This window comes from Oryctolagus cuniculus, chromosome 9, assembly GCF_051225735.1.
Source record: "Oryctolagus cuniculus isolate XC-2025 breed Fujian yellow rabbit chromosome 9, ASM5122573v1, whole genome shotgun sequence".
NCBI classification, from domain to species: Eukaryota; Metazoa; Chordata; class Mammalia; order Lagomorpha; family Leporidae; genus Oryctolagus; species Oryctolagus cuniculus.
This window is the reverse complement of record NC_142875.1, coordinates 66,526,658-66,551,548: the sequence shown is the minus strand read 5'-3', so window position 1 is coordinate 66,551,548 and position 24,891 is coordinate 66,526,658. Positions and strand designations below refer to the sequence as shown.

The following is a 24,891-nucleotide window of genomic DNA, read 5'->3' as shown; positions in this document are numbered from 1 at the left end:
TTTTCAGGTCTCACTATATAGAAAAATATGCAGTTTGGTGTAGCCTTTTAATGACTCCTCCAGGATGATAATGAACCATCTCAGGCCCTTACCTATCATCTGAAAACTACAGTCACTGTTCAAAGTCTCCTCTTTTTCCAGTAATTGGGATATTAATATTGTTCTTTTAGAAAATGTTCCTTCAAACTATGTTAAAATTTCACCTTTGGACAGGATTTTCCTAAGTCTTACCATTTTACTTTACTCCGCTCTAGCAATGAAAGTACAAGTTACTAAGAAACTATCCAGTCTTTCATTTAAATACATGCCTGGATAACCTGGGGGTTCAATGAGATGAATCTAGGTAATTTCAGTATCTTGGCAAACAGCTTGTATTTTTCATAAGCAGCCTAGAGTATGGAACCATCCTTTAATCGTTTATAATGTATAGAACAGAGAAGTCAAAGGAAAGGGGAAAATTTGAGCTGACTTTGGTTCACTCCAATCTTTGGCTTTACTGATAGTCTTCCCAGTGCAAATAAATGTTCAAAATGTTCTAAATGATGTAATGTTAGAGTGTTGGGCACATTTGGTGGGCTTATCTGCATGACACGCTGTGGAGAGGTGTGACCTGTCTCAGGAGTTCTATTAATGCTAGAATCATGGCTGACCTGGAAATTGTGCTTTCCTATTCCGTGCCTGGAGAGGCCAACTAATACATGAAAATGGAAATCCTGTATGAGCCGAGTGTCACACAGGACCAGGTCAGAGAGAACCCAAATGTAGATTATTATAGCAGCTGGATAACCATGTCCCTTCTCTACCCAGTGATGGGTTTTAAAAAAATGTGCAGAAGGCTAAGGATCAGAAGACCAACATATGAGTCAGTCCCTGTACAATTACCAACTACTCCTATGACTTCTGTATTCCAAGTCTCACTTTACTTATTTCCAAAATGAGAATAGAATAGTGAATTAAATTATTTATTTGGTTCTTTCTAGGCTAAAACAATGTTTTGTTGAATTGGAGAGGGGTTCATTCTGTGTTAAGGTTAAAGATATGTTAATGAAAGAAGAATTGCAGTTCTAATTTACAGGAACTTCACCATTATTGCATCCATGATATGTAAATTTCTTCTCTTAACTTCCTAGATATATCACAATTACTCTTTTCACTGATAGTTTTAACATTCAGTGATTGAATTGTACAACCATAAATACTTATTTTATAGTATTCTTACTTGTATTTCTTGGAAAGGCAAAGAGACAGAAAGTGGCAAAAAGCTTATACATTTTATGAACTGAACATTGTAGCCTCCCCCAAAATTCGTATACTGAAATCCTAACCCCCAATGTCAAAATATGTGTCTATGCTGCCAAAAGTCAATGCTATTCATATACTTAACATGGATAGGGCATTTAAGTGATTTATGGGCCTTCCGCCAAAAAGATTTTCTGCTACTGACAAAATAATGCCTTGGTTGCTGGGAGGCAAACATACTTAATGGGTTATATATTCTTCCCTGAGTCCTCACCTCTGCTCAGTTTCATACATTCATTGGTGGCAGGCCATCATTATGATAAATAGGTCTCCTGATGATTTCAATTCTTTTATATACATGTACTTCTCAGTCAACTGATGGCTTGTATCTTGTTTCAAAGAAAAAAGGGCTTATTAGGAAAATATACACCTCTCCTAAAGATAACTATAACACATAAGTTGCTCTGTGAATACATGTGTCCTATGCCCAGCATGAATATATTCTACGCACAGGAGAGTCCTCAAAATATATGACCCCTTCTCAGATTTCTGTAGAAGCAGAGACTAAACTACGTATTGAGTGAGGCCGAGATTCTGGGATCAAAATGGTTTTATCTTGTTTTGTGGATAAGAATTTCTTCATATGTACGCCTATGTTTTAAGCATGATTACATGAACACTAGCAACTTGTGTAGCTTGAAAGGCAGGTCCTAGTGGGATCTTCCATGGCTGATCTCACACAGCAGGTCTTGAGGAACCACTGACACATTAAGCCAGTCCATGTTAGCATGTACCTGGAGGATTTGGTTCTGCTGTGTGAAGGTCATGATGAGGAGGATGAAGAGTTTGCCTCTTCTTTAATTTTGTTATTTCAATCTGTTGATTTTGGTTTACTACAGAGGTTTTTAGAGTTCAAATAAACTAAGTTTTTCAAAGTTTTGGCAGTTTACCTACCATTGGACTAAATTTAGTAATTTTAAAACCACAATATGAAAACAAGGAACCATTCAGATATATGACATACTATATTTTTATCATGAGGAGAATCTCAAATTTGTTACCATGTAGCTTTAGTAAACTTGTGTGGGTGTGTGCATTCACACGTGTGCATATGCTTAAGTTTCATAACAAAGCTTATGTGATTCCTACATGTTACTGACTGAGTATATATTTCCCCACAAAGCCCATAAGTTGAAATCATAACCCCTAATGTGATGATCTTAGAAGATAGGCCTTTGGGAGGGAATTAGGTCAAGAGGGCAAAGCTCTCATGAATAGGATTAGTGCCCTTATAATGAAAAGATGGCTCCGCAAAACAGAAAACTGAGCCCTCCAAGGTGCTGACTCTGCTGGCACCCTGATTTTGGATTTCCCAAATTCCAGGGCTGTGAGAGGAAAATGTTTGAGTCACCAAGTTTCTGATGATTTGCTATGGCATCCATGAGTGAGACACCACATGTATGTGAGCATTCTGTGAAAGTATTAGGTTGGGGAAATGGTAATACCTTCATGTAAACTTGATTCTGTTTATGGATTTATATACAGGGGAGTACATGCATATAATTAAACAGAAATTTCAATAAACAATCATTTGAAATGCTTAGACATGTCTTCTCAGTCTGTGCCCTTGCCACTGGGTCATCTTCAATTGTGTAATAACAGGTGAATATGTAGTAGGTTGCATCATTATGATATTATTTTATTGATATTTTTGGAACGTGTACATACTTCGTGCTTTTTGTCTGGCTTCTTTGTTCATAATGTTCAACCTTGGAACATAATCTCGTAATACTCTTATTTAAGTTCTATAATCTTAAGTATTAAAGAAGATCTTGAAGTTTTGAGGCAAGATGTTAAAATTTCCACATTTGTAGTATATTCTGTGTGAATTATGTCTTTTTAAATTTTTTTTACCATAAGTATATAGAGATGCATTGCTTTTGGGCACTAAAATAAGACTATAATTACCAAACTGTTGATTTCAGTTTTGTGACTATCAAGATAGTTTCATTATTATTGACATGTCGAAACAAGTAAATTGGCAATTTTTAAATTTCTACCCTTGTACAAATAAAATAGCCCTTATTTTTAGTTTATATACTGGAGTCTTAAATCTTCATTTGAAATAAGAATTCTGTGACCACAAGTCTGAAAATTGTTGATTCAGGAGGTCAGTGCGAATTATGTTTTTATCTTACATAGAATTCATGTCTTAAAACTTCTACCAATTGATGACTTTTCTTCAATTCATTTAGGAAAAGACTTGGAAAGCAAGTTAATGCCTAGCTGCAGGCGGCATCATGTGCCAGAGAAATACTACTGAGGTAGGTGAGGAAGAACAATAATAGACACTGCTTTCAGGGCTAATATCACAAGAGAGTGTTTTGGGGTTCATATAGCAGGTGCAATGGGAGATGATCATAGCAAAGACAAGCTGATCATTTGAAAATGTTTACTTTTGGAATTGTGATGACTTTTCTCAGCAGATTTGCTTCCCCATGATGTCCTTTAGAAGGACATCTAAGCTAATTTCATTCTCTGAACACACCAGCAGATGGCTGGGAGATATAAGACTGGGATTATGATGACATAGTTTCAAATTGCTTTATAATCACAAGCTTAATCGTCCTCTAAATAAAGAATTCAACAAGTTGTAGGTAGAAAAACCACTGTTTCTTGGGAATTAAAAGAAAAACAAGAAAGGAAGGAGGATGGAGATTGGGAGCAGGGGAGGAAGGGAGGTTGGAAAGTATCATTGTGTTCTTAAAACTGTATGTATGAAATACATGAAATTGATTCCCTTTATAATAATTATTTAAAAATGGAAAAAATACAATTTATAGCAAGGGGGAAAATGACTGGGATTAAACTGCTGCTCTGTACAATTTATAAATGCCTGGTCACAACACGTACTTTTTAACTTTGGGTCTTTCCCCGCCTGCTCATCTATTGAATTCCTGTTTCTTGTATTTCCCAAGGCACATGTTTGTCCCCAGGAGACCCACTTGCTTCCTCATCATTACAGTGTCTGGGTCAAAAACACTCATGAAAATCACACAGAAGCAGTAAAACCATGTCTCTCTTAAGTCCCTGTTGCCTCCCTTCTGAGTCACTAACCAAGCCCAGTCACCCCTGAGGCACCCAGAATTCCTCAGAAATGTGTTTCTGTCTGATAAAGAGCTGGGAATTCTATTCAGTGACACATTCTGCCTTGAAATGACTCAGAGAGTCACAGAGTGCATAACCTCGCATCGAAAGAACACGTCTGAGTCACCAAGGATCATTTCAGTTGACAGCACGTTGTGCCACTTAGTGTTTATGCCATGGGCAGTTGCTGAAAATCTCTGCAGAGCCTCCCTCTCTACCCCAAAGATCATAATATTTTGATGGCCACACAATCTGTAGGTTCTAGCCTGGAACAAAGAAGGCTGAATCAATAAGTTAAATATTACAGTACACAAGAGAGGGGGACTGAAATGAAATCAGCTGCCTCAGTAAACAGCTCAACATCCTATGGAGATTGAAGTTTTCCATTTCCATTTCATTTCTAACTAGCTGTGTGATTTTGGACAGTTGCTTGGCCTGTGTGAGCCAATTTTATGATATTTACAGAAAGGAGCTTATTGAAGCACACTAGGTAGCTCAGAAATTGTTGAGCAGGCAAGAGAACCAGACTCAAAGCTAAGTTTTCTAAAACAACGATGAAAACCATGCTGCAGGAGTGAGTTCATGAGGACCCTCCTGCTGCTGCCTCCTCTGCCAGCGAGAACCCATCTTCCAGAGCTTGATCTTCCTACAGCTGCAATTTCCTCTTGCAAACCGGGACTCTTCTATCACCACCCATGCCAGCAACACAAATACCCCAAAAAGCCTCCACACTGCTACTGCTCACATACAAGAGGAAGTCTCATGCAGGTGCATCTGACTGGGAGCAGAATTATCAACACGGGAAATTATGAAAATGTAAGGAGGGGTTCATAACACATCAGGCAGCCACATATGACGGATGTTCACAGCTGCCTTCCAAAGTGGGTGAGAATGCTCAGTGAGGTCACGTTGTAGAGCATCCTCCACAGTGCCTGAGACACAGAGGCAGCAAAATAGCTTTGTTTCCTTTCATTTCATCTCTGGTGAGGAATTTAAAAACCCCACTCTGTAGAGGTTCAAGAGTGATGTTAAGTGTTTTGCCTGTGTGGTGCACCTCATAGTATGATGCTGAATGTCTTTCCTTATTGGATCAGAGAAATGGTTTGAGTCTCTGCAGGCTCTTTTGAGGCTTATTTTTGCTAACGTATTCATCAGCATAAAGGCCTGGAAGTCACAGGGCAATGGGCTGCTTTTTTCCCCCCTGATAACAAAGCAGAGAAGAGCTTCTTTGTCCCTTGATTCTCAAAGCTTCTGGGAGTCCATCTCCAGGTGGAGCTGGTACAGCCCCATCGGTCTCCATGAAGGTGGACGTTCTTAGGCCTCTCAGTGCTGACCCTGTGGCGAGTAGGTCAGGTCCCTCTTATCCTCAGCTGAGTCAAAGGATTGTCCTTTGTGCTTAGGAAGAGTCATTTTGCCTGTCCCCAGGAAACGGGCATAGAAATAGAGAGGTAAGAGAAAGTAATATATTCCCTTCTTCCCTCTAGGGCACATCTTCTAAGGGGCAGGGTGCTAGATTGGTTCCGTGGTGACCATGACTTAAGTAGGATGTTTGCCAGAGGTTCACACAGGTAAGTCACCTCTGTCATTAAGTTGGGTTCAGAAGCAAGGGATAATGCCAAGAAGGTCAAGGACCAGATCATAGTGAGAGAGGAGTTGAATGCAAGCCATGGTGAGGCTCTAGGATGACTGGTCCATATTTTGATGGTGAAGACTGAAATGTTTTAACATGTGCTGCCTAGTGATGAGACATCCTGTAGAGATTATTATTTGTGTAGTGATCTGCAGCTCATAAAGTCATTTCACATAGTTTAGCCTATGTGATCTAAATAATATAAAGTGAGAAAGGTAGCTAGTATTATTTGCTTTTACAATGTCACAACAATGTTGAGTAGAATGTAAGGGATTTTGACCAAGGTCATATGGCTACTGTGTGGACTCAGGGCTCAAATTAGATGCCTTTTCCTTATTTAGACACTTGAGCTTTTACTTAGCAAGTCCTTGAAAGAATTTAATAAATGTAACAGGCCAAAATATGGGAGGAAAATGAAGTCTGCAAGTTTTACTAATTTTATCTTATATGGGCTTACATGGTGGGGGGGGGGATTTTAAATTAGATCTCTTGCCTTAGAGTCATTTTCTTTAGCCTATCCAGCAATGCTTGAGCTATACCAATGTGATTTAAAACGTGCCTTTTTTTAATATAATAAAGCTGGCTCACAGAGGCTAAGCAACTAGTTAGAGATGAGATGAAGTGGAAGAGCTGTGATCTTCACAGATGTTGAACTCTGGGCTGAGACAGTTTATCTCATTTCACTCACCCTCTCTTGTGTATGGTAAAGGATATTTTTTTAAGTTTCTAATTGAAAATGCCAGAATGATGCAACCTTTGCTCTTCAGCTGTACTGAAGGAGGTTAGGGACCTTCTGTCTCAGAGTTTGTTTAGTTGTATCGTTTTTCACACCACCCTTAATTCTGAGAGTAGCTGCTAGTTAATTGTGAGACATACTGAATTCTTTTAATTCTCAGAAATTTGTCCATCCTTGGCTATCCAGGTGCTCAGTGGAAAAGAAATGATGACAGGCCCTCAAGGAAGACATCCTACACTTTGGTCTGCTGATTTTAAGTCACACACCAGTTTAGCTAACAGATTGCTCATGGCTTGTGAGGGTCTTGGTGCCCCAGGTAGTAGAACTACTCCGTGTTGTTACCTTGTGTGGCTCAAACAAGGCATAATCAGTGTGTGTGGGGAAAACCACATTCTTCTGACTGAATAGCCACTTCTCTGGGTTCAACAATTCATTGTTCCTCAAGCCAAATACCGCTTGATCCCAATGTTTGCATATAAACCACTATTTAGAGCATTAGCTATTAATCCCATTGCATCACTTACCAATCCTCACAGAAGAAATATTGCACAATATCTATAGCATAGCTCATCTAGCTCAAAATGAATTTCCTGAAGTTTGCCATATTTTTCTCCAATCCTATTTTGTTATAGTGACATGTTTTTATTGACCTACAATCCATGGCTACATATAAATGAATTGTATATCATCTGGGGGAAACATCAGAATTCTCTGGAAATCTTTCCCCAAAGTACAACCACTGAGATTGTCTGTCTCCTGTGTTAAGTCTCCTCCCTTCCCTAGTTAGGTCCTTCTGATTGAGAGTCTGCGGGTAAGGAAAGGATCACCCTCCTAAAGTTTCCTCCCAAGCTGCTGGCCCTTTGTGCTTGGTGTTTAGGACTCCTCCAAGTTCTAAACCCAGACAGAGAGTAGTGGTGAAAGGTAAGACTGTTCCTCCCTGGCTGGGTGGTTTTGTGCTCAATAGTTCTAGTCCCTGATTCCACCTTTGAGAGCTGGGGGACTGGCTGGAGACCAGTCTACATGTATCAATGTGATGCTTCCATATCTGCTTCCAACTCCATGACTCGAGTGGACATCTCTCTGCCCACAGCTATGCACAGTCAGTTCAAAATTACAACCTGTTTTTGACAGGATTCTGAAGAGATCCTTGCACAGAGTTCTCTCCTGCAAGACTCACTTGTTCTAGGAAAGCACCACATGTCATTTGCTTTCAGATCAACGTGTGCAGGCACTGCAGACACTCCCAGAACTGCTTTCCAGGTCTTTTTAGACCCTAGATTTTTGAGGCCAGAGCAATGTTGAAGTTGTCTGAGAGGCCCATTATGGCTCCCATCACTAAACTTGCAGTGAGAAGGAAGCATCACTCCCACTTGAAGATGGGGCAGCTTACCTCACAACCTGTGACAGGTTGTCTCGTAATAAATCTCACCAATGCCCTGCCTGTCCTTGCCAAAGCCTTTTCCTACTCCTAATCAGACCAAGGAACCGAGAGTCATGGAGCTATCTTGGGGACATTTCTTCAAGTAATCTGATAGTGGGGGAATCACTCCCACATTCACTTTAGTGTCAAATTGCCATCTCAGTGGAAGCTAATGCAGGAAAAGTCCCATTCAACCCTCTTGTTACATACTGTGTTATACACATAATAAAACTACCAGGCAGGTGATATTAAAGAAGGGGCAGACTGTCCCTTTCCATGAGGAAAAGAGGTGGCAAAACCCAACATAAGAAGCTATTTCCAATTTCTGTGTTTATGAGATTTCTAGATAATCCCAGTCGGGATGCCATTCTTTATCCCATGCTGGCTGGGAGTATCGCATTGCTTCCTTTTGGTACCAGCATAGATAGCTTGATACCAAGGAAAGAGCCCACAGTAAGTGCTTCCAAGGACAAAGTATCATTCCCAGTTTGTAAGGCCTGTGAATGAAAGCTTGCTGAGATTCCATTCATATGTCTCTATGACTTCAATCAGGGCAAATACTTCAAAGCATAGCAGGCAAATACAACATCAGAGCATCTTATCTTAAATAACTACATGTTTAGCACGAGAGTTCAGTTCAAATCAAGTCAAAAGCTTTCCATTAAAACAAACAAAAAAAAAACCTTTTCATTTTCAGTTCCTTTACTAACATGAAATGAACACTTTCATCCATGTCTTCCCTCCATGCACTCTGGCTCTCTTGCAAACATTTGGTTGCATGTAAATGCTTTCAAGTCCCCAAGATCATGCAATATTTTGCAGCACAATCACCCTAAAAATACAGTGAATACAAGCAGTTCTCCCTCAAAATCTGCACAAAGGCTGTCCAGGTTCAGAATCTACATTATTTAGTAAGACCTTTAGTTTCTCACTCTAACATGTGAACAATAGGTTAATGGTGATTTTGTGTCTCTTCCTAGAAATTGTTACTGGGCACATTTTGTTCTTTTTAAAAAAATAGTATAAGGACCACTTGTTTTACTTTTCCAGATCAAATGAACATTCTGACTTAAATGTAAATTCACATTTTGTTATAGATACTAAAAATAGCTTATGCTTTCAAATTGGCCAGTTTTTCATTTCTTTCTTTGGGTCTCTGAGAGGAACATGTAATTCCTTACTGCATAGCTGATATCAAGGCTTGGTATTGGTGCTAATGTTTTCTAAACTAACTTGTTAGCCTTCTAACATTTTTCTGAACACTGAACAGCAAGGTATTTCTGAAATAAAGGCATGGGCTCTGAAACCTTCTACCTTTCAAAAACAAAGGAATATCTACTTTAAAGTGGAGAACTGTTGGATTCTCATACAACATCATCTTGAAAAGCCACTGGATAAATTATACAAATATTAGATATCAATATTTGTAATCATTGCAAATGCAGTGTAATAATTTTCTTTTTTCTTCCATAAATGTTAACTGAGATCATCATCATATAGCCTTAGTCTCTTTTTTTATTTCTAAGGTTCATTTGTGATTAACTATGTTAACATTCTACCATGCATTGCAAATTAAATACCATGATTTTCTCTTGTAGTTTACTGTGGTGTCTTATTTATTTATTTATATAGAAGTTATGTATTGGAAAGACAATTATGTTCTTTTATGGCAAAAAAGAAAAAGACATTTTTGGTGTCCTCAGATAAGATTCTATTAATCAATGTTAAGAAAAAATTTTTTTGCGATTAGTGCTTATATCAGTAAATACCAACAAAATTTTTAATCTGTTAGGATGGGAAGCCATCACTATTGTTCTAGCCCCATGAAGGCATCAAGTTATTAGGAAAAGGGGATATGAAGTTAAGAAATAATTGAATATGCTTTTTGCTTTTCAAGAATACTAAGAAACTGAGAACTCAATAAGAATTACAAAAAATAATATAACAATTTATGCATCAAATGTATTCAACATTTAGGGAAGGATATCAATGAGATACTATTAGTTTAGGATGGCCTAGAGGCCAAACAATCTCTACATCTTGAATGGTTTCCATTTTTATTATTTCAACAAGTTGTAGACAGTTACTCTATTAAATATTTATATGTAATATTTTACTTCCTGCAGTGAACTGTTTTCCTATAGTGACTCAGAATTGGATTTGTGATTGCCACTTACATTATTAATTTTTTGGTGTTTTGGGATGTTTTTCAAATTCTTGTTTTGAATAAAATCTATTTTTGTGTACTTTTTCACAAAAAAAATTGTAAAAGCATCAAACAAATGACCTAACAATGTATACCAAGAACCTATAAAATGAGGCTGGCACTATGGTGTAGCGGGTAAGGCTGCTGTCTGCAGTGCTGGCATCCTATAGGGGCTCTAGTTCAAGTCCTGGCTGCTCCACTTCTGATCCATCTCTCTGCTATGGCCTTGGAAAGGAGTAGAAGATGGTCCAAGTCCTTGGGTCCCTGCATCCATGTGGGAGACCTGGAAGAAGCTCCTGGCTCCTGTCTTTGGGTGGCCCAGCTCCAGCAATTAAGGCTATTCAGAGAGTGGACAAGCACATGGAAGTCCTCTCTCTCTCTCTCTGCCTCTGTAAATCTGCCTTTCAAATAAATAAATAAATCCTTTTTTTTTAAAAAAAAGGACCTGTAAAAGTAAGAAAATCTAAACTCAAAATTAGTGGAAGAAAAGAAACACTAAAAATTAAAGAAATAAAGTTGAAACAAGACACAAAATGATCAGTGAAATAAAGATGGTATTTTGAGAAAATACACAAAACTGATACACCATTGGCCCAACTAACGAAAAAAAAAAAATGAGGGGGATCCAAATCAATAAAATCAGATGAAAAAGGAGACGTTACAACAGATGCCACAGAAATAAAAAGAACTATCAGGAATTACTACAGACAACAATATACTAACAAAATGGAAAATCTGGAAGAAATGGATAGATTTCTGGACACAATCAATCTACCAAAAGTTAGGCACAAAGACATAGAAAATCTAAATAGACAAATAACCAAGACAGATATTGATTCAGTAGTAAAGATTCTCCCAAGAAAGAAAAGCCTAGGACTAGATGGCTTCACTGTTGAATTCTACCAGACTTTTAAAGAAGAACTAATTCCAATTCTTCTCAAGTTATTCAAAAACAATTGAAAGGGAAGAAATCCTCCCAAACTCCTTCCATGAGGCTGGCATCACCATAATTCCAAAACCAAAAAAGATATAACAAAGAAACAATAGACCGATATTCCTGATGAGCATACATGTAAAAATCCTCAAAATACTAGCTAATAGAATCCAACAATAAATCAAAAAGATTACCCACCCAGACCAAATGGGATTAATCCCCCTAGATAAAGATATGGTTCAACATATGCAAATAAAGTGTTGGATCACATTAAAAAATTGAAGAATAAAATCCATACGATTATCTCAATAGATATAGATAAAACATTTTATAAAATATTACAGCTTTTCATGATAAAAATCCTAAGTGGATTGGGTGTAGAATGAACATACCTAAACTTAAGCAAGGCATTATTTGACAAACCCATAGCCAGCATCATGCTGAATGATGAAAAGGTGGAAGCGTACCCAGTGAGATGCAGAACCAGACAAGGATGTTCACTTTCATCATTAATATTCAATATAGTTCTTGAAGTTTTAGCTAAAGTCATTGTGCAAGAAAAAGAAGAAATCAGATGGATACAAATTGGAAAGAATGAAGTCAAATTATTCATGTTTGCAGATGACATTATCCCATATGTAGGAACCTAGGGTTAAACTAAAAGACTGTTGGAACTCATAAAAGAGTTGGGTAGAGTGGCAGGATATAAAATCAACACACAAAATTCAATAGCATTTATATATACAAAGAATGCCATGGCTGAGATGAACTTGTAACTTCAGTTCCATTCACAGTAGCTACAAAAAATATTTAAATACATTTGGATATTTTTCACCAAGGATGTGACAAATCTCTACAATGAAAATTACAAAGAAATAAGAAATACAAGACATTAAAAAATGGGCAAACCTTCCTTGTTTTGGATTAGAAGAATTAATATCATCAAAACCTCCATACTACCCCCCAAATAATTTATATATTCAATGCAATCCCAATCAAACTACTAAGGGCATTCATCTCAAGTCCAGAAAAAATGATCCTAAAATTCATATGGAATCACAAGAGGTTCTGGGGGCCAGCACTGTGGCCTAATATGTTGAGCTGCTCCCTCCAATACTAGCATCCCATATGGGTGCTGGTTCAAGTCCTGTCTACTCTACTTCCTACACAGCTCCCTGATAATGCATCTGGGAAAGCAGCCAAAGATGGCTCAAGTCCTTTTGCCCCTGCACCCACATGGAAGACCTGTATGAAGATCCTGTTCCTGGCTTTGTCCTGGCCTAGCCCTGGCCATTACAGTCATTTGAGGAGTGGAACAATGGGTAGAAAACATTCATTCTCATTTTCTCTCTCTCTCCTTCAAATACATAAAGAAAATCTTAAAAGCAAGAGACTCCAAATGGCCAAAGAAATCTCAAACAAAATAGCTGGAGTCATCACAATACCAGATTTCAAAGCAGCTATAATGAAAACAGCCTATTATTGGCATAAAAGTAGAGATGCGAAAACTTAACAACTAAACGATCCCCTGAAAAAAATGGGTGAAGGACATGAACAGGCACTTTTAAGAGGATGAAATACAAATGGCCAACAGACACATGAAAGAATGCTCATGATCACTAGCCATCAGGGAAATACAAATAAAAACCACAAAGGGTTTTATTTCACTATAATTAGAATGGCTAGCATCCAAAATTCAAAAAAAAATAATTGTTTTCAAGGATATAGAGGAAAAAAGTACTCTACTACTTGGTGGGAATGTAAACTAGTTTAACTATTATGGAAGACAGTATTGAGATTCCTCAGAGATCTGAAAATAGAGGGAATTTACTTAAAGGAAAGAAGATTGGTATATGATAGCTGTATCCAAATGTTTACAGTATCTGAATTCACAATAGCTAAGATATGGAATGAACCCATGTGTGCATCAATTTGATGACTGGATAAAGAAAATATAGTGTATATACATGATGGAATACTGCTCAGCCATAAAAAACAATGAAATGGGTACAACTAGAGATCATTATGTTTAGTAAATAAGCCAGACCCCCAAAAGACAAAAAATGTATTTTCTTTGATTTAAAACTAACATACAGAGTACAAAGAAAGTAACATGCATGAGTGAAATTGACATCTTGAGATGTGATTATTGTTTATAGCCCTTGTTTATATTCCTGTGGAACAGTGGTCTTTCAATATTCATTTTTCTTTAAATATTTTATTTATTTATTTGAAAGTCATAAGTACACAGGGAGAAGAGACAGAGAGAGAGAGAGATCCATCTTCCATCTGCCGATTCACTCCCCAAATGGTTGCAATGGCCGCATCTGAGGCAGGCTGAAGCCGAGTCAGGAACTCATTCTGGGTTTCTAAGTGGGTGCAGGGGCTGATGTATTCGGGCAACCTTCTGTTTCTTTTCCCAGGCCATAATGTATAAGATGAAATTGACATTTTGAGGTTCAATGATTGCTTACAGTGCTCTTTTTCTACTGCTGAGGAACAGTGTTCTTTTTCTTATTATTTGTTGAATTCTTTACTTAGTAGGGTTAATCTTATGAGTATAAAGTAAACTGATAGTAGATCATTGTAAAAATTGAGAGGGAATAAGAGAAAGGGGGAGGAAGGATGGGAGCATGAGCAGGAGGGGAGAATAGGGTAGGAAGTATCACTATGTTCCTAAATCTGCATAAAAGTTAGCTGGCGCCGCCGCTCACTAGGCTAATCCTCCGCCTAGCAGCGCCGGCACACCAGGTTCTAGTCCCGGTCGGGGCGCTGGATTCTGTCCCGGTTGCCCCTCTTCCAGGCCAGCTCTCTGCTGTGGCCAGGGAGTGCAGTGGAGGATGGCCCAAGTGCTTGGGCCCTGCACCCCATGGGAGACCAGGAGAAGTACCTGGCTCCTGCCATCGGATCAGCGCGGTGCAGGCCGCAGCGCACCGGCCACGGCGGCCATTGGAGGGTGAACCAATGGCAAAAGGAAGACCTTTCTCTCTCTCTCTCTCTCTCTCTCTCACTGTCCACTCTGCCTGTCAAAAAAAAAAAATTAAAAGTTACAAAAAAGAAAGAGGGGGAAGGGGTGTGGTAAGTATCATTATAGGCTTAAAATTGAATATATGAAACACATGAAATCTGTTCTTCTTATAGAAATAAAACAGTTTTAAAAAGATAATACTCAATGTATGCTAAACTGATCTTCTGTATATAAAGAGAATCGAAAATGAATCTTGATGTGAATGGAAGGGGAGAGGGAGTGGGAAAGGGGAGGGTTGTGGCTGGAAGGGACATTATGGGGGGGAAGCCATTGTAATCCATAAGCTGTACTTTGGAAATTTATATTCATTAAATAAAAGTTTAAAAAAAGATATTACTGTTAATAAAATAACATGTCACTATCATTTACTGATTAAATTAATATGAAGATATAGCTGAAATGATTCAGGGTTTTCAGGGAATGTGAGAACTAATTCAAGTCACTCTTTTGCCTTGTTAAATACAGAGCCAGATACTCCTGCTGCTGAAGCTACATTGCCTGAGGCTGAGATGAGTATAGACAGTCATCAAATTCTGCCAAATTCCTTTTTGCCAACGGACTTAATTTTGTAGAATGAGAAGCTCACAACAAAAAAATTCACGTCTAAATTCATGGGGTCTTGAATTACATCTCGGCAAAGTTTGCTTCTTCCTTGTGCTGCAGAAGCTTCAATGCGGGCCCTGTCTGGGATGAAGGACTGTTGACAGTTCGTTCTCTGGAAGACGTTTAAGAGCACAGAGGCTCAAAGACCGATAAAATGTGTCTGCCGCACTAAGGGATCTGAATGTATAATACATACAGCTAGTGATTATTTTTTTCCCTTGATTTCTCTGTGGAGTTTGTACCACAGAACTTTCCACTAGTTTTAAGAGAAAAAAAAAAAGCTAGATTGGTTATGAATTTAAATAATTCTGTTTTTTTTTTATTTAAACCGAAGCATGTTTAAATAATTTTCTCCAAAATAGAACAGTCACTCAATGCTGAAATGCAGAAAAGTTGGAAAAGCTGATATAGAAAAGAATCATTACGCTATGTTGTCTGTTGCTTCTTCTAAGCTAATCCTCTGCCTGCAGTGTTCTGCTTTGGGGCAGAAAAGCATATTCTGAGATTGATCTGAGATGAGTTAATTCAGCACTGTTGGGCTGTCATGACCCGGGGAAACAGTTGTTTTCATTTTCAGTTATAGCGTCATGATATACTTGGGCTTTTTATATAGTATAGCTAAAATACTTGGGAAAAGAGTATTTTTGGTTAACAGAAAAAGAGGTTGGGTATATGATAAAATTGCATTGAAAATTCAGTTTAATTGAGGATACATCATACTAGACATTTTGATGTAGTGGCTTCTCAATATTTCACACAAATCAGTAATGCAAATATAGATCTATAGCTAATCACAGTTTAGATTTTTAAATTTGGAAGTTTTTTCTCCTTTCATCATCATTCTACCCACTCCTGTAGAAGTTTATTATAGCTAAGTATTTATTACCATGTTATATAATACTGTCACATTAAAATGCCAGCATTTTATCCCACTCCAAATGTTTCAAGTGTAAATGTAATCAAGTTACATTGTGAGACCATTATCCTCTTTTAAAAAGATCTTAAATTACTAGAGCAGTTGGTAAATCAGTTTCATCAAGTTACTTCCAAGGCTGAAACAGTTAACTTTTTTTAAAGTAATTTATTTTAAGTTGTATAATGTCTAATATCTGTATTGAAAAGCCATGTTTGTGTGGAAAGCAAATGAAAATATCCAGGGCAGTTTTGCTCTAATGCTGGAAGTCACGGCCAGAACTGCTTCTTCAGTAAATGCTATTAGCTAGCGTTTGTTTTTTCTTTCCTTTTTTTTAAATGAGAGGCTTCCATCACCTGATTTCTTGATTAATTACAAGATGTTGCCTTTGCCATTCCCATTTGTGTTGCACCTCATCCTCACTTACTATGTCCTTTGGAAGTGAACTTTCTTCAGGTGTGATGGCAATTAACTCGTATATACCGTTACAGATAGCATCGCTATTGGCAATTCCAAGTAACTTATTTTTTAGATGAAAGATGTTAAATACCTATTTAGCAAAACTTCTATGAATTGTAATTTTCATGAGAAAATTTGTTAATCTGTTCTGAATTATGGCCCCTAATGCAACTAAGTCTATTTGGGCTCCTACAGCTGTTTGGTTTTGTTTGCATTTGGATCAGAAAGCCAAATCCTGCCAACATTTTACGAATCTCAAAAGTTCTAAACAAAGCTTTTCTGAAAAAAAAGATGTTCGTTCTTGGAGTTGAATTCTAAGTAGAATTCACTAATTTTCCTCTCTGGCATTAAGGAACTAATTCTTTTTTTCTGATTGTACACAATCCACCTTAACCAAAATAAGTTCATCTTCTATCTTTCTGAGTTTGCCCTCACCCCAGCACTACACAATCCCATCTCAAACAGGTTGAAATTAACCTAAACTGGTTTTATTGTTTCTTTTCCTGCCAGGAACTATGCCATAGGTTTCCTACCTGAGGCACTTACAGCTTTAATTTTGAGTTTGCCTATTGGTAGGGCTTCAGAAGGCTTTGTTCTGATACTCAGAATCTGTGTGCTTCTGACTCCTCACAAAATTCTTTTTCTTGGTCTCTGAGCATTACAAGTTCACCCTGCAGGAAAGTCAGATAAACCTCACCTAAGCTGTACCAGCCCTCCTGCTTGCCCTGTTTTGCATATTCTCCTATAAATCTCTAACATGCAGCATGTTGGGGTCAAAATTGGAATATTTATGAAAGTAAAGCTAACTGACTTGTTGATCTTTAGATATGGATTTCAAGGGGAAGCCAAGAAACAAGAATAAGAGAGATAGGCATTCAGTTAGTGGTTAAGTTGCTTGTATCCCATATGAAAGTACTCAGGTTTGATACTAGCCTCCAGCTTCTTGCTAATGCCAAACCAAGAACTAAACAGCTGTGTTGCTGCCAGCTATGAGAGAGACCTGAACTGGGTTCTTATCTTGTAGGTTCGGCCTTGGCCCACCACTGGCCATTGTGGGCATTTGGGAAGTGAATCAGTAGATAAAAATTTTCTTTTTCTCTCTCTTTCACTCCCTCTCTGTACATCTGTCTGTTGCTCTATCAAATAAATAATTTTTTAAAAAGAATGAAGAATGTGAAGGGACTTCAGAAAGTTTATGGAAAAGCAAAATTAAAAGATAAGTTTATTTTGTTTGCAAAACATTTTTGAAATCTATTTGTAGCTTTTTTTGGAATTTGTATTTTCCATGAACTTTTTCAAAGTTCCTCATATATTCCTCCCTCATTTCCATCATGGGGAATGTCTGTCTGGATGAGTTTTAATGCCATATGTTAAGATGAGGATATCTGGAAAAGGGAAGAGATTCAAGAGAATAAGGATTTTATTGGAACACGTAACATTGGGGCTATTACTAGATTTCTATGTGGACCTATGAAGGACAGAGTAAGATAGATGGGGGAAAGTGACACATGTGGGAGAGATCAGGTGATCATAACCGAGCTGAGATCAAGAGGAAGAGAAGAAGATAGGTGGAGACTGGATTACCCTTTTTTCCCTCCAGCTTAATGTTGAGGGCAGCAGCAGGTACAGTGGCAAAAGCACAGAGAGACTAAAATTCCAGCACATGCAGGGAACAACTGAGAATTGCAGATAGGAAAGGAGGTCATGGAAGCGACCCAGGCCCAGGTGTGAGGCTTTCTGAAAAGGGACTGGTGACTAAGGGAAGATTGAGTTACCTTGCATCTGGTGTGGGGTTGCCCTATGCTTACCTGTGGGTGTGCCTGGAACTGGTACTAACCTTGAGCCAAGATAAGGATGAAAAATAGTGCATGCAATTTCTACATGATGTGTTGATGAAGGTCCAAAACATTCCTCAGTGCACTTTCACTACTTTCTTTGCATTGTCTACTGAAAATATGTAACCGATTTAACTGGTTATACAGCTGGGGTTTAGCCACCTGGCCAGAGGATACACAAGATCCTTCAATCCACTTGCGTTTTGCTTCTCTGAGACCAGTGTATCTTAGTAGGTGCCATGAGGTTAACAAATCAAAGATGAAGACAACTCATGCTGTCAAGAGAGGATTCTGACAATTGCATCTGGAAGTCTCTGATCTCTCTGATGGTTGCCTACACTTTTTTTATCCTGAGAACTGTCTGCTAGCTTTCATTATAAGTTAAATGAGCAGCCCCCATGGAGTTTCATGAGTCCTTTCTGTTCTCACACTCTAAATAGTTGCTGTAGTGACAAATTTCATGGGCAGGGCTGAAAAGAAGGTGATCCCAGCAATGTCAATTTTAGAAGTGCGTCAGGCTACGGGGTTGGTTAAAATCTTTGGTGTGTTCAGAGTAACTCCTCAGCCACTCCCTGAGAAAAATGAAAGTGGTCCTATTCCCTAGAGAAAAGGATGCACAATGGCATCTTTGCAGGCAGTACATGGCATGGCCAATGGCATGTAGTCAGCGCTGAGCAAGATGTTTATGAAAGATGATAATGAATAAAGACTGAACAAATCAGGAGAGATTGTCATAGAAGTGGTATTCCCTGCAGACCTATAACCCCAGAGTGTAATTCCAGTCAGAATAGAGTGTGACTTCTCCAACAAGCCTAGCATCCCCTTGCTTCATAGTGCACCTGCTGTTTCTTCTTCGTACACTCTTTCTGCACATATCCTCTAAGTTCACTCCCTCACTTTGTCTAATCTATGCACTGCTGAAAGCAAACCTGTGCAGACCATTATGTTTAAAACAATGCCTCCCAACCCATTTCCCTCTATCCTTTATGTGGCTTCATTTTTCTTCATAACATGTCACTACTTGATTTTATATTATGTGTACATCTGATTGTGTATTTGATGGTGGTCACACCAGAATGGCAGCTCCATTTGAGTACATGCCTATGTGTCTTGTTCACTGCTGTAGCTCTTGTAATGGGAACACTGTCTGGCACATAACAGAAAGTGGAGAAAAAGGTACCCTATTGCAGTGTTGGTAAGAATGTAAACTGGTGCAACCATTATGGAAGATATACTAGAAAATGGGTATACCATATGACCCAGCTATCACATTCCTAGGGATATACCTAAAGGAAATGAAAGCAGCATCTAAAAGAGTTACTTGCACACCCATGTTTATAGCAGCTCAATTCACAATAGCTAAGTATGCAAACAATCTAGCTGCCATAAGTGATGACATTTGCAATAAAACTGATGAAACTTGAGGTCACCATGCTAGGTGAAATAAGGCAGACAAAAAAGAGAAAAATAGTCTCTCATTTGTGGTAGATAATTTATATAATACTGTAGTTTTAATATCCTGTAATTATTTTTAAACTTCCTGTATATGAAGGAAATGGATACCTTTTAATTTTATTATTGTTTATAGCCCCTGCCTATATTCCTGTTGAACTATGGTCTTGTTACATTTTACTTATTGAACTCTTTATTTAGTGGAACATTAAGCCTTCAAATATAATGTAAATTAAAAATATCATCTCAAAATTTTAAGAAAAAAAGAAAAAATGAGGAAAGAATGAAAGTATCATTATATTCTTAGAATTGTAGGCAACCCTTGGCAGCCTGTGAACATGGTGCAGTGAGTGGCTTGGGGCCTTCGGGCCATGGCCTGCAGCCTGGTGGCAGCCTCTGCACCGCCACACCCTGCTCCCCTCTGCCCTGCCATCTGTGCACAGAGGCCATCTGGACGCTGCACAAGGGACCAGCTCTGCTCCCGGTGGATAAATTCACAGAGAAATATGAATGGATAACAACAGAAAATGGTACTGGAACAGTGGGAATCAGCAGTTTTGCACAGGAAACTTTGGGAGATGTTGTTTATTGCAAATTGGCCTGAAATTGGGACAAAATTGAAAGAGATGAGCTTGGTGCTTTGGAAAGTGTGAAAGTTGCTAGTGAACTCTCTTTTCCTCCATCAGGGGAAGTAACTGAAATCAATGAAGTCCTTGCAGAAAACCCAGGACTCATCTACCAAGCTTGTTATGAAGATGGTTGGCTGATCAAGATGACACTGAGTAACCCTTCAGAAGTAGATGAACTAATGAGTGAAGAAGCCTTTGAGAAATACATAAAATCTATTGAGGAATGAAAGTGGAACCCTTCCATGAACTAGTATGGAACGACATAACCCAGCACAGTGTTATCTTAAATTAGTGGCAGTCAGAACTTGAAATAGCAACTTTTAGCAATATCGATGGGAAGAAATACTTTCAACTCTGCTAGTGGAAGAAAATCTCCCCTAACTTTGTAATGACTACAGATGGACACAATGCACATCTTTTTCACAGTACCTTGTGATTTTTATTCTAGGCTCTAGGCACTAGTATTCAGAATACATGAAGTTTTCTGTGGTAAAAACTAGTTATACAAATAATGTAATTCAAGGGTAACATTGTTATCTTAAGCCTTATGTAATATTCTAATTTGCCTATACCCATCCCTGGATTGGGGTCAAAATATGTAATAATCTTTCCATTGGAAGTAACTGGGAATGCAGAACAGATTTTGTTATTTGTACAGTGCCAGAGAAAGAACAACACTATCCTAATTTTGCAATATATTGCAATTATACAGTGAAGCAGCTCTACTGCAAAGTAAGAAATAGTGAAACTTTCAACTTCCTCATTAATCATATTTTGTTAATTTTTGATTAAGGGATTTGGCTAGTATCTATGAAAATGCTGATTTTAATTTATAGAAAGTTATGTTTTAAAATAAAATTTAAACCATAACAATGAAAGGTTCCAAGAAATGTTTCCTTTTAGTTGCAAATTAATGCTGGTAGAATCAAGGACTTCTGTCAACTTCAATATAGGCAGAAAGAAATCACTGACTTTTCATCATGCTAGATTAGAAATGAGAAGAGGAAAAACAAAGAAATGGGAGCTTTTTTGATCAGCATAGCACATGGTATTCTTTAGAAGTTTCTGCTTAAGAAATGGGAGCAGATATGGCCAGCAATGAGGGCCTGTGAGTTGCAGCACTGACTCAGACATGGAGTGTTTTTAAAGCTGAACCACTGCTTACTTAGGTGGTCAAATGTCATTTTCAAGTGGCTAATATACATGGCATATTTACTGTCTCCAAATTAGTCAACTATAACAGTTTCAGTTAAATACATATACAATTAAATAGATATTCATACACACACAAGAATTTTATCTGTGAACTACAATGAATCTGTTCTCTTTATATTAATATCACATTAATATGAGAATTGGAAAAAACGAAAAATGCCTTAGACCTCTATGAGTCACAATGACTTGAACAGTCTTTGCCCTGACTGTCCAGAAACAGCTTTTTTTTTTTTTTTTTACTATTTTCGTTTTCTAATTAATGCCATTGTTGAACTCTTTACAAAACACAGAATTATTCATAGGTGTTTAAATCCAATTGAAGGCCGGTGCCACGGCTCCCTAGGCTAATCCTCTGTCTGCGGCGCCGGCACCCCAGGTTCTAGGCCCAGTTGGGGTGCCAGATTCTGGTTCCAGTTGCTCCTCTTCCAGTCCAGCTCTCTGCTGTGGCCCAGGAAGGCAGTGGAGGATGGCCCAAGTGCTTGGGCCCTGTATCCGCATGGGAGACCAGGAGAAGCACCTGGCTCCTGGCTTCAGATCGGCGCAGTGCGCCGGCCGTAGTAGCCATTTGGGGAGTGAACCAAAGGAAGGAAGGCCTTTCTCTCCGTCTCTCTCTCTCTAACTCTGCCTGTCAAAAAAAAAAATCCAATTGAAAATTGATCCCAGTAAAATATAAGAATGGGAATAAGAGAGGGAGGAGATGTACAGTTTGGCACACATTCCTACAGATTTACTCCTAAGGGTAAAGCTAAAAACTTGCATGGGACTCCAAATTCCATTAAGCTGGATGGTACTAATGCCATCTCACTAGTTAAAGTAATCGTTTTAAGTGTGTAATTACATAGATAGGAATAAGTGTCAGAGGGATCACATAAATAAGACCAAGTATCCAGTAATCACAATAGATAGGATTAAAAAGGAGAGAATGATCCAACATGGGAAGCAGGCCACACAGCATACTATTAGAATGACAAATGCCCTAAACAGCACTATGGATTCAGAATTAGCCCTTAAGGCATTTGGATCTAGCTAAAAAGCCCATGAGAGGGTTTCAGGCATGGAAAGCCAAGATACTGTGGCAAAAAATGACTTACATGAAGGATCTTTGTGAGTGAGATCCCAGCGCGAAGATCAGGCCATCAAAGAAGGCAGTAACTTTCTCTGAAGGGAGGAAAGAAAGAAATTCCACTTTGCTTATGATCCTGTCTAAATACTGACAGTTTGTGGACTCAAAAGGCTTCCATAGCCTTGGCAGCTCATGACAAGAGCCTTGGGTGATCACTGACTTCATAAATAAGAGTGTCGACTATTAAATCAACAACAGGAGTCACTGTGCACTTAATCCCCATGTAGGACCTCTGTCCTTAATGAGTTGTACTATGAGAATTAACAGTAAAACTTGTCTTCAAACAGTATTTTATACTTTGTGTGTCTGTGTGGGTGCAAACTGTGGAAATCTTTACTTAGTATAGAGTTGGTCTTCTTTATATAAAAATAATTCAAAATGAATCTTAATGGAAAATGGGGTGGGAGAGGGAGTAGGAGGTGGGAAGGGAGTGGGGGTGGGAGAGTGCATACGGGAGAAAGAACTGCTGTATTCCTAAAGCTGTACCTATGAAATTTATAGTTATTAAATAAAAGCTTTCTAAAAAAATATTTGTTGGGTGGTTAAATTTTCATACCTTCACATGAGTTTCAGCTGTGTCTGGTTGGACATTAGTGTCATCACCTATCCTGATTTACCCAGAATTATTACTAAGGAGAGCAGGAAGACGTTCACTCTAAATCTTGGGTGAATTGGTTATTCCATTCAGCTTTTACTTCAGCTTCCTGTTTATTCATTTATTTGTTGCAAATATTTATTAAGTGCAAATTATGTAAAAGGCATTGGTTTGAGTACTAGAAATACAGCAATGAGCAAATCAGATAGGGCACCTGCAGTTTTGAAGCTTATATTCCATAGCAGAGGTATTAGGTTGTACGAATGGAGAAGGGGGATGGCGAGGCCTTATACAACCTGTCAATCACACTGCACATGCATAGAAAGATGCTCATCCATGGGCACAAATATTGTTCAGGAGAGATGTAGGGCAGGGTGGAGGTTGAGTCTTTGCAGAAGTGGAAGATCCAGTGACTTCCACCACGGACTCCGGTGCCCTGGATTCTGGTCAACTCTTCCACTCAGTCATCAGCTAAGACATAGCAAAGCCTGTGTAAGTTTCAACTCACAAATATTTTAACCAATTTTTCCTATTAAGATTATTAACAGGTAAATGACAGATGATTGGAACCACCAACCAATTTTTCCTATTAAGATTATTAACAGGTAAACAACGGATGATTGGAAACATTAGCAGAGCTGCCCTATGGCAAAGCTAAGGAAGGCCAATTCCTGTTTCACACAGCAACCTCTGTGCCTGAGACATTATGCTGCAGGTTCTTTCAGGTCAAAATTCAATAGCTCGAAACTGTCCCTCACCTCTCCCAAATTCTTCTCTATTCCTCTATTCAGAATTATTAACCCTTTGCCTTATTCCTCTGTGCTTTATGCAAAGAACAAAAGAAAAAAATCTTTGTTGTTACAGACATATACATGTGTGTTGGTAGATCATCAATCAGCAAATAGCTATGTGCAACTTAACAGTAGTTCCCTGAGGTAAACTGAGGTAATTTAGGGAATCTGGTGGTTGAAATTTAATGAATTAAGTCATGTCTGCTACATTGGGTCAGCCTTGACCAGCAACAAGAGCTGCCAAGTGCATTTTAATTCACTTCAGCTCTCACTCTTCCTAGTTTTTCCCCCTGGCTGTGCTCTATTTCTTTTGGTCCTTAGGCCTGTGTGCCCATGAGTAACAAAACAGATGACAGACATTGTGACTGTCAGTATACAACTTCCCTTCTCTTCAGAAGGTTTAGCAGTCTCACTATTATTGTGGGATATAGGTGAGGAAGGCATTTGAAGATCCCCAGGCTCCCTGCAAGCCCTGTTCTACTCTTCAGCATCCCAGCAGAGGGGATTAGTTATGCAAATGAGCACTCCCTAGCAGAGAGGTTGGGGGAGGTGTGGAGGGGAGGAGAACAGTACAGAGAAGTGCTAGACAGGAATTAGGCCAAGAATATCCACACTTCCCATATTGAGAAAGTTCTCAGGGATTATTTTGTCTTTCCTGACAAGTTGAATATCATTTGAAAGTCTGCTTTTAAAACTTCTTTTATATTTTTATTCTATTCTGGCTCCTGTTATAGAAAGAATGGGAATTTTTAAATGCTGTTTTTTGTTTTAGATTTTTGAATGTCTATGTCTTCTTTTAAGAGAACCTCATGGAAAAATAACAGTGATATTGGTCATGTTAATGTTTTACATTTCATGAGATAAACCGGTCCAGTCTTCTTGTTATATTTTTGGGTTAGCATATTCTGAGTCAAAGATGAAATCTACTGATAGTGT

General features: G+C 38.4%; 1 pseudogene; it reads left to right on the top strand.

The window, feature by feature from the left end:
* The first annotated feature begins 5,684 nt into the window (after positions 1-5,684).
* LOC100341309 (glycine cleavage system H protein, mitochondrial pseudogene) lies at positions 5,685-20,939 on the top strand (annotated as a pseudogene).
* Positions 20,940-24,891: the final 3,952 nt, after the last annotated feature.